Source organism: Strigops habroptila, chromosome 1 (assembly GCF_004027225.2).
Source record: "Strigops habroptila isolate Jane chromosome 1, bStrHab1.2.pri, whole genome shotgun sequence".
In the NCBI taxonomy this organism is placed as follows: domain Eukaryota; kingdom Metazoa; phylum Chordata; class Aves; order Psittaciformes; family Psittacidae; genus Strigops; species Strigops habroptila.
Window position 1 is genome coordinate 15,697,516 of NC_044277.2, and position 10,732 is coordinate 15,708,247.

At 40.5% G+C, this 10,732-nt stretch overlaps 1 long non-coding RNA gene across 1 annotated transcript; it reads left to right on the forward strand.

The window, feature by feature from the left end:
- The first annotated feature begins 1,821 nt into the window (after window positions 1–1,821).
- On the forward strand, window positions 1,822–10,072 carry LOC115614206. The gene is made up of 3 exons (XR_003993650.1): window positions 1,822–1,909; window positions 8,551–8,552; window positions 10,060–10,072. It is a non-coding gene; the product is annotated as an uncharacterized LOC115614206 (long non-coding RNA).
- Window positions 10,073–10,732: the final 660 nt, after the last annotated feature.

A 10,732-nucleotide genomic window follows, 5' to 3' on the forward strand; every position in this document is an offset into this window, starting at 1 on the left:
ATCCTTGTAGGCCCCCTTCAGATACCGGAAGGCTGCTATGAGGTCTCCACGCAGCCTTCTCTTCTCCAGGCTGAACAGCCCCAACTCTCTCAGCCTGTCTTCATACAGGAGGTGCTCCAGCCCTCTGATCTTCCTCGTGGCCCTCCTCTGGACTCGCTCCAACAGCTCCATGTCCTTTTTATGTTGAGGACACCAGAATTGTACACAGTACTCCAAGTGAGGTCTCACAAGAGCAGAGTAGAGGGGCAGGATCACCTCCTTCGACCTGCTGGTCACGCTTCTTTTGATGCAGCCCAGGATATAGTTGCTTTTGAGGCTGTGAACACACACTGCTGGCTCATGTTCAGTTGCTCATCAACCAACACCCGCAAGTCCTTCTCCGCAGGGCTGCTCTGAATCTCTTCTCCGCCCAACCTGTAGCAGTGCCTGGGATTGCCCCGATTCAGATGTAGGACCGTGCACTTGGCTTGGTTAAACTTCATAAGGTTGGCATCGGCCCACCTCACAAGTGTGTCAAGGTCCCTCTGGATGGCATCCCTTCCCTCCAGCATAACAACCGAACCACATAGCTTAGTGTCACTGGTAAATTTGATGGGAGCGCACTCAATCCCACTGTCCATGTTGACGACAAAGATGTTGAATAGAACATGAATGTGGATATCTTCTGCAGCAAGCCATTTAGATGAAAGATTGAAGCCAATTTGCACAATACTCAATTTAAAACAGTCATAGGAAAGCCAGTCATAGTTAAATTTTAACATTTATTGAAGAATTATAATATTGATCTACTACTTTACTTCTTTTTTTAAAACAGCTACATCAAAATAAAGAATGAAGGAAAAGGAGGCCAAAGGAACTTAATTTAATTTATTTACATTTCAACACTATTTATTAAAATACAATACGATTTTCAGACAACTGCAGCAAAAAAATGTGAAAGAGCCAAAAGTACTATACACACAGTACTTTTAAATGAATATAGGTAAATGTAAAAATTAACCATCTCTAATGAAAAACAAGAATCTGAGCAAAAGCTCTTGAAGTTAGTGTGTTTTTATTATACATATGTAATATATGTATAAATATTTTATATTAATTATATAATATACAATTAATATAAAATATAATAATAATTAGTGTAAGATATTGTGAAAATTAATATAGACTATAATGTGCTTATGTATATATAATATGTTTATGAATATTATTAGTAGTATGTTTCTATTGTTATACAGAAAGATTTTAAACATGCTGATAGCATTATTTAGTTTCTGTGTTCTGCCTCAGGGGGCAGTTAGGATCACTGATGCCTATTGTGTTAAATATTTTATGGCTAAATATTTTATGGCTAAAACAAAAATCACATTTCCTGCCCTAAGAACCTGAAAATTCACCTTTGATATTCAGCTTAAATTATGCATAATTTGAAATTACATTGAATACAACAGGAAACAAATTTAATTTAATGGCAAAGGTTGAATATCCCTCTTCCTTATTCTAACTGAAATAAATGGTGATACTACAAATTTATCCAAGCTGAAGTATAATGAAAAATGATTACATGAAGAAGCAGCAACATCTGCTTCTAAGCAAAATGAGGCTGGAATAAACACTGACTTAAACAGAAATCACAAATTCTGCACAGTTCTACCCAAAAGTAAACAGTTCGACAAAAGCTATGGTGCTCTGGGCTTACTATGAGTTTACTATGAGAAAAGCAGGTTGGAAGGGATCTCAAGGATCATCTGGCCCAACCTTTCTTGGCAAAAACACTGTCTAGACAAGATGGCCCAGCACCCTGTCCAGCCAAAGCTTAAAAGTGTCCTGTGTTGGGGAATCCACCACTTCTCTGGAGAGATTGTTCCAATGGCAGGTTCTTCTCATCGTGAAAAATTTTCCCTTGTGTCCAGTCAGAATCTCCCCAGAAGTAACTTGTACTCATCATTCCTTGTCTTTTCCATGTGACTTCTTGTAAAATGGGAGTCTCCATCTCTTTTGTATCTACCCTTTAAGCACTAGAACATGGTGATAAGGTCTCACCTGAGCCTTCTCTTCTCAAGGCTGAGAAACCCAGTTCTCTTAGCCTTTCCTCATGTGACAGGCTTTCCAGTCCTTTGATCATCTTTGTGGCCCTTCTCTGGACTCTCTCCAGACCGTCAGCATATTTTGTAGAGTAGGGACCAAAACTGAACAAAGTATTCCAGGTATGACCTGGCAAGAGCTGAGTTGAATGACGTCTTTATCTCTGCTGGTGATGCTTTTGTTGATATAACCCAGCATTCGGTTGGCTTTCTTTGCTGCAGTTGCATACTGTTCACTCATACTGAGCTTGTTGTCCACCAGGACCCCCAGATCCCTTTCCACAGAGCTGCTTGCCAGCTTGTAAATTCCAGCTTGTGCTGCAGTCTTGGATTGTGTTTACCCAGTTGCAAAACCCTACACTTGTCTTTGCTGAAGTTCATAAGACTCTTCTTAGTGCACTCTTCAAGCCTGTCCAGGTTTTCCTGAAGGGTGGCTCTCCTTTCTGAAGAGTCCACTTCTCCACTCAGTTTGGTATCATTAGCAAACTTGGTCAGTGTATGCTTGATCCCATCATCCAGATCGCTTATAAAGACACTGAACAGTGTGGGGTCTGATATAGGTCCCTAGGGGACCCCACTGGTGACAGGTCACCAGTTTGAAAAGGAGATATTTACTACCACCCTCTGGCTGTGGCCTGCAGGCCACGTGTGCACACCTGTAACTCCTGTTTTTGTTCTCCACATTATATGTTTTTGCACAGAGGCATTTAAGTTGGGCCCCGGATGAAGCCAACTTACTGACTGGAGTGGCTTGAATTCCTTTGTGCTGCTTTCAAGGTGCTCTCCTGCTGACCTGTGATGCCTCTCCAGGCTCTGGGCATTTCTCGCTGGCACTGGCATCAAACTGGTAGGAGTGGGATGGATTGAGGTTCCTCTCCTCCAGCAGCTTTAGTTTAAAGCCCTCTTCATCAGCTTGGCAAGCTTATGACTGAAGGTGCTCTTCTCTTTCTCTGACAGATGGACCCCATCAGCCCTCAGCAGACCAGGTTTCTCAAAGCTAGTCCCATAGTCCAAGTAAGCAAACCCTTGGCTGTGGCACTAGACTTGTAACTATTTGTTGATTCACCATACTCAACTGGCCCTTTCAAAACCCTTCCCTTTGACTGGGAGATTGATTAAAAAACTACCTGTGCTCCAGAGTCCCTTAACCTAACTCCCAAGACTCTGTAATCTTCGATACTCCTCAGACTGATGCCCACATGAAGCAACAGCAGTGGATAACAGTCAGTGGATTCTATGAGGCTTGGTAGTCTTTTGGTGACATCCTTGATATGAGACGCCTGCAGGAAACCTTAACATAAAATGGCATCCAAGAAAAACTGTAAGTGTCTTTCTGTCCTTGTACTGCCACCACTCTCCCAGCCATGGAAGCCTGAGAAACCTTGAGACCACCAGCCTCTTGAATCACAACTGCAGAGAAACTTTCAATATCACAGAACATGCCGGCAACAAATGGTGCTTTAAAAGCTATTCATTTTCTTGCTTGTTGCATGCAAATTTCATACGGCAGAAGGCATGTTGTGAAGATATTTTGCTCAGTTTTCCAAGGACATCTACCCCTCCTTTTCCTTTTAACACTGTCCACTTGGCAAACTTGCCTTTATAAATAAGGAGCAAGAGTGGAAAATACCTATAGCACTCCTGCCAAGTAATTTGGTTTTCCTTTTATCAATCATTTCTTACCTGATTTTTTTTCTCTTTGGAAGTTTACTCTCTTTTGACTAGGTAAAGGTATGTACAGGTTTTTCACTTGTTACACAAGATGTAGAAGAAAATAATCAACAGTATGAACAAATGCACATCAAGTTAAAACACCTAAAACTTTTGGCTTGAACCCAGGAATCGGGCTCAGCACTACTGTAAACGAGACATGTTGACGGTGGCATGCCAAAGGGCATTTGACAGGATCTTAGCTCTGTTTAAGAATTCCTTTGGGTATTTCAGTCTCTAAAAATATAGCTGTTAATACTGCAGCAGGCTTTCCCAGGGCAAATCTATGCTCACAAATGTTTCATTATTATGTACAAAATTAGCTTGGTCTAGATAAAGCTCATCATTTAAATCAAGAAAACGGGACAGAAAAGGAAAAATTCTTCCATGTCTTGGGCTAGGAAACTGTCCTCGGTTCAGTTGTAACAGTTATTTTTCTCCTTCTTAGTACCTGGTGTGCCCCTGGTGCTTTTTCTTTTTCATTAGTTTTTAGTCTTAAGACCTGGAATAACCTAATCAGTGCATATTCTCATTTATGCAATATAAAACTATAGACTCTTTTCCCTCTCTGACAGAGGCAGTCCTTGATTTTCCATTTCCTGAGAAGTAGCACTCTGCATTTTTCCATGTCTTCCTAGAAGGATTTACAGTCCATCTAAGCAAACATCCAAAGTATTCCTTTCTAAAGCTCTTTGCAAGACACTTGTGATACAGCCACAAAACAGCTGTCCATTGCTAGGGATTCAGTAAAACTGAGCATGAAACTTATTTTAAAGATCTGATTATATGATACTGATTATCTCTCTTAGCTATCCATTGCTTCTTGTCTGAAGAATAGGGAATTGGTTATTGTCTGCAATCTATTTTCTTATGATTTTTAAGTATTATTTTGCACAAAAAAACACTGACTTTCCTTGTACAACAGGGCTGTACACAGTCTGATTAATATTACTGTTCCATTCCTAATGATAATCATTATGTCAGTGACAGTAAGTACTAATTTTAATGAAAAAATCCATGCATAAAGGTATATTGGAAAAAAAAAATATTTTGGTTCCTTTTTTTCACACAGGCTTGGTTTAAGACTTCTTAGAAAGATTGGCAAATGAAATACTGCCATATCGAAAATGAGAAGAAAAAAAAGTTCTTAAGGATGGATAGTTCTTGCGTCTGCTGCTCTTGTTGCTATGATTTCTTCTCTTTCCCCCATCTGGTAGAAGCTTTTGCTCCAAAATCCATATCCTCTTGACTTCTACAGCATAGGACTTCCTTTGATGTACCATGTTAAAGTAGTGGGAGAGTGGACAACTCTTTAGTCCGTTTTTGGACTGCTTTACACAGGGTGCTGCTGGGACCTACGGTTGATGTTGTAACAAACTATAAAGCACCACAACTGATTTGAATTACAAGAGCATCATCCTGGATTACTAGAGCTTGTACCTCTATACTGTTTTGAGTTTCAGCATGTCAGCTTTATACTCTCCATATCAAATGGAGAATATTCATATGCCCAGTGTCTTAGGAAGGCTGCTTTTACCAGTAAATTCTGGAAAAAAAAAAGAAAAAAAGAAAGACATTTTGTTGAGCTGTTTGGTCTTACAGTTAAAAAGTATATCAAATTTTTTTTTTAGTACCACAGTTTTATAATAAGTGGAGTCAATGTTCAGCAACGGATAGCATCAGAGACATATTTCCACTTACATCTGTAGTTATAGGTTATCAGCTACTTAGAATCATAGAATCATAGAATAGTAAGGGTTGGAAAGGACCTTAAGATCACCTAGTTCCAACCCCCCTGCCATGGGTGGGGACACCTTGCCCTAAACCACGTGGTCCAAGGCTCTGTCCAACCTGGCCTTGAACACTGCCAGGGATGGAGCATCCACAATCTCCCTGGGCAACCCATTCCAGTGCTTCACCATCCTCACTGTAAAGAACTTCTTCCTCATATCTAATCTAAACTTCCCCTGTTGAAGTTTGAAGCCATTACCCCTGGTCCTACCACTACGGTCCCTAATGAAGGGTCCCTCCCCAGCATCCTTGTAGGCCCCCTTCAGATACTGGAAGGCTGCTATGAGGTCTCCACGCAGCCTTCTCTTCTCCAGGCTGAACAGCCCCAACTCTCTCAGCCTGTCTTCATACAGGAGGTGCTCCAGCCCTCTGATCATCCTCGTGGCCCTCCTCTGGACTCGCTCCAACAGCTCCATGTCCTTTTTATGTTGAGGACACCAGAATTGTACACAGTACTCCAAGTGAGGTCTCACAAGAGCAGAGTAGAGGGGCAGGATCACCTCCTTCGACCTGCTGGTCATGCTTCTTTTGATGCAGCCCAGGATACGGTTGGCTTCCTGGGCTGCAAGTGCACACTGCCGGCTCATGTTAAGCTTCTCGTCAACCAACACCCCCAAGTCCTTTTCTGCAGGGCTGCTCTGAATCTCTTCTCTGCCCAACCTGTAGCAGTGCCTGGGATTGCCCCGACCCAGGTGTAGGACCTTAGACTTGGCTTGGTTAAACTTCATCAGGTTGGCATCAGCCCACCTCACAAGCATGTCAAGGTCCCTCTGGATGGCATCCCTTCCCTCCAGCGTATCAACCGAACCACACAGCTTGGTGTCGTCGGCAAACTTGCTGAGGGCGCACTCAATCCCACTGTCCATGTCGCCGACAAAGATGTTGAACAGGACCGGTCCCAACACCGATCCCTGAGGGACACCACTCGTTACGGGTTTCCAACTGGACATCGAGCCATTTACCACAACTCTTTGTGTGCGGCCATCGAGCCAGTTTTTTATCCACTGAGTGGTCCATCTATCAAATTAATGTCTCTCCAATTTAGAGACAAGGATGTCATGTGGGACAGTGTCGAATGCTTTGCACAAGTCCAGGTAGGTGACGTCAACTGCTCTGCCCCTGTCCATCAGTTTCGTGGCTCCATCATAGAAGGCCACCAAATTGGTCAGGCAGGATTTCCCCTTAGTGAAGCCATGTTGGCTGTCACCAACCACCTCGTTGTTTTTTATGTGCCTTAGCACTGTTCCAAGATTTTGCCAGGCACAGAGGTGAGACTGACTGGTCTGTAGTTCCCTGGGTCTTCCACCTTCCCCTTCTTGAAAATGGGGGTTATATTACCCTTCTTCCAGTCATCAGGAACTTCACCTGACTGCTAGGATTTTTCAAATATGATGGACAGTGGTTTAGCAACTTCATTCGCCAGCTCCTTCAGGACCCGCGGATGGATTTCATCAGGTCCCATGGACTTGTGCATGTTCAGGTTCTTAAGATGGTCTCGAACCTGATCCTCTCCTACAGTGGGCCTAAAGTCTTCATTCTCACAGTCCCTGCATTTGCTTTCCAAGTCTTTCGTGGTGTGGTCAGAGCATTTGCTGGTGAAGACTGAATTTGCTGGTGAAGACCTCAAACATAAGTAAATTATCCATGTTCCCCTATTGATAGGATAACATTGTACCAAGGTGGATGACCTCGCAAATTACCTTAGCATCAGTAGTGCACTAGGCTTCTGCACCAATGAGCCCTTGAAGCACAAAGCCTTCATGTTTCAGCACAGTTTTCCAAGTGAAAAGTTTTGGTCTTCCATAGACACAACCTTAAAGCATTACGTCAGGTGAAAAGAGTGGTAAGGGGAATAATTTTCACAATATATATATAATGAAAGTGATTATTTATAAAAACATCTAGGAAAAACTTGAATAGAAACTTGGGTTGAATTTTTAAAGTGACTTGTTGGACTAGTGACATTACTCTCACTTCCTTTCTTCTTTTGGTTAGTAATAACAAAATTTATTCCAACTTCAGCATCTGGCTTATTGGCACAGTTAGTTGGAGAATTTTGCATTTTCCACAGGTTATTCATATATTTCTAACCAGACCCTGTTGTATTTTCCATTTCCATTTGAATTTGTCGTGCCAGATCCTCTGTCACCAACGAATGCTCTGCTAAAGCCTGTTGAATTCAATGGAAAGTGTACTTCTGGTTTCTGCTTTGGGATCAAAGCCTATATGTCTCACAAATTGCGATTGCAGGCAATAGGACAATCTCCTAATCAACTGTACCCATCAGCTGGTGAATAGAAACCCATTTGCCAGTTGGATCCAACAGCTGCACCTCACTATAGAGAGCAAGTAGGTAAGACAGGATAGTTTTAGGAAGTTAAGATGGCTGTAGACAGATCTCTACATATGTTATCTATCATCCAAATTCAGTACAGCAGTTCCTTGTTCAGTGTGAGAATATGGCAGTGTGTAAATGTTTCATAAATTCAGGGATATGTTTTCAGTAGATTATACTGCATGAGGTGTTATTTTTTGGATTTGAAAGTCTGGAATTACTGGCTGTCAGTATGTCTCTCATGAATTACAGCTGACTAGATAACTGGAATTTTACATCATGGAATAAAAAATTAAAAAAATATAAAACAAAAACCAAACCAAAACCAAATCAAATCAAACCAAATCAAACAAGCAAACAAAAAGAAACACCAAAACCCTAAAACAAACCTCATCCCTCATTTATCACAGAAAATTCTGGTTTTATACATCCAAAAAACAAACAAGCAAATGAGACTGCCTCCTTCTCTCCTTCTTCCATTCTTCTCAGTCAACAGCTCTGTGGTTAAGCCATTTTTCTGGCATACAACAGACACAAGTTCAAAGCCCCTCCAACAGTAGTGTTTCCACCAGAGCTCTCCACATCTGCAGTGTGAAGGGCTGCACAGCTGTGTGCTCCTGAGCCAGTCCCAAGACGTGAAGAGTAAATTGCCTGCACGTCCCCAGCTGTGTAAACCAAGAGTGGGAACACAGCACTGCAGCCACAGGCTTTTTTCCTGCTTCACGACCAGTATGCCAGGGGCAAATGGTGGGCTGATGTGAGCTGCCAGTGGTAAACACGACGCAGGGACGAAGGCTGACATTTACACCCACATGAAGGCTAACATCCACACCCACATGAATGCATTCATTTTAACACCGATCATTAGGTTGCTGCCTCTTCCAGAGTAATGAGTCTTGTTTCCTTTGTTTCTACTCTAAGGTTAGACTCCAGAACTGTGAAGTATTCTAGTGACATTTTTGTGAAAATATATTGCCACCAAAAGTTACAGTTAACATTTCATTGCTATTTAATGGAAAAACATATTCTTGTTGAAAAATTCTTTTCTGTTTTCACATCACGCTTTTAAACTGTTAGAGGAAGTGGTGGGTGTAGTGGGACAGCAATCTCAGCAAATGATCAGAGGAAAATCAGTGAAATAAGCCTTGAGCCAAAGGAAAGTCATGAGCGAGTAAAGGAGGGAAGAGGAAGATGTTTAAAAAAGTAGGCAATAGGAAGTCAATGTGACTTCTGCTTCTAAATCTTTTAGTCTGCTTGATACTGCTGTCTTAAATCTTTCTTCAGATCAGCTTTCTGTCATTTGAGTGTTGCCACTACCTACGACGATTTCACTTCACTAGGAAATATTGTTCTGTTGCTAGGAAGTAAATGTAGTAACCAGGATGCTATAAAACAACAAGAAGTTTATAATAACTTCCTTAAAACATAATGTTCAAAGAAGTGAATATTATCTGCTCATATGGCAAGTCCATGATCATTCAGTAATAGAACAGCCTGAGAAATTCATCTATAGAAATTAGAAACTGCAACATTTTCTTGCAAAGTGATTACAGAAGAAAAAACATCGGAAACACTGGAGGACAAATTAATGTGTTGGCTCATATAGTAGGTGATTCTAAGAATAAAATAGATGGTATAAGTGAGAAACTTTTGGAGATCAAAGGCTAAACCTATGGCAATAATACCTGTTATAAGGATTCTGATTCAGACACCATTCTTCCTTAAAAATCTCAGAAAACAGTGTTGATTTAAGGTCCATCTACAGATAGAAAAAAGCTGCATGGAAGATACCCATGGTGGTTTGACACTTCATTTTCTTATGCTTTGTCTATTAACCCTATGAATCAAGAATAAAATAGCATTGAGTTGGAATGGAGAATTTTTCACAACCACTCTGCAGAAATATCAATATCTTCACAGATACGGGGCAATAAAAAACATCACATGCAACATATAAATCTAATCTCTTGACCACTTTGCTAAGAACTGTGGGAAAATTGCAATCATTTCTACTTAAAATCTTGCATGGTCCTATGGGAGTGCCAAGACTATTTATGTTTAAGCTTTATTATTATAATATGCAGAATTATTACTTTCCTGGAAGAATCTTGGGATAGGGCTTTGTGGTTATTTACTGTTAAGTGGAATGTCTAAATAAAAGTATTGTGGTTAGACAGAAATAATGGAATATGAATTTTACTATATAAGGATTTCTTTTTTCTCTCTCATTTTCAAGAGTACTGTAGCTCAATTTCCACTTTTGTGTTTGTATTTTTAAATCTGTAATTAATCAAAGGCATATTTTATTGTACATTTGAGTCTAATTACTTCTTTGGTGGCTCAATGTGGTATTTAGACATCTAAGAGCTTGAGAACATCCACCATTATTCACAAATATAATCGCTTGCAGTATCAAAAAGGCAAGTGAAAAGGTGGAAACCTCTTTCGAAATCAACCCTTCTACGCTATCTACTTATTTGTATAACACACACTGGAGGCCAATTCACTTTTGGAAAGATAAAGCGGAATTCTTGGAAAATCCCAACTCACTCTTTCTATTTCCTCATTGATGCTGTAAGAAGCAGTCAAAATGAAATATTCAACGTAGGCAATTGTGCACTGCATTTCTATATTACAAAAAAAGTCATTCTACACAAGTATTGAAGTACTGAAGTACTTGTGTACATTCTACAAGTACTGAAGTTTGTAGTTAAGTTCTAAATTTTATTTTTTTTTAATGTTTGGTAAGTACCAAATATTCATAGTGAAATTAATGAATAGAAAAATCTTACAAAGTGTTTTTGCAGAATTATCT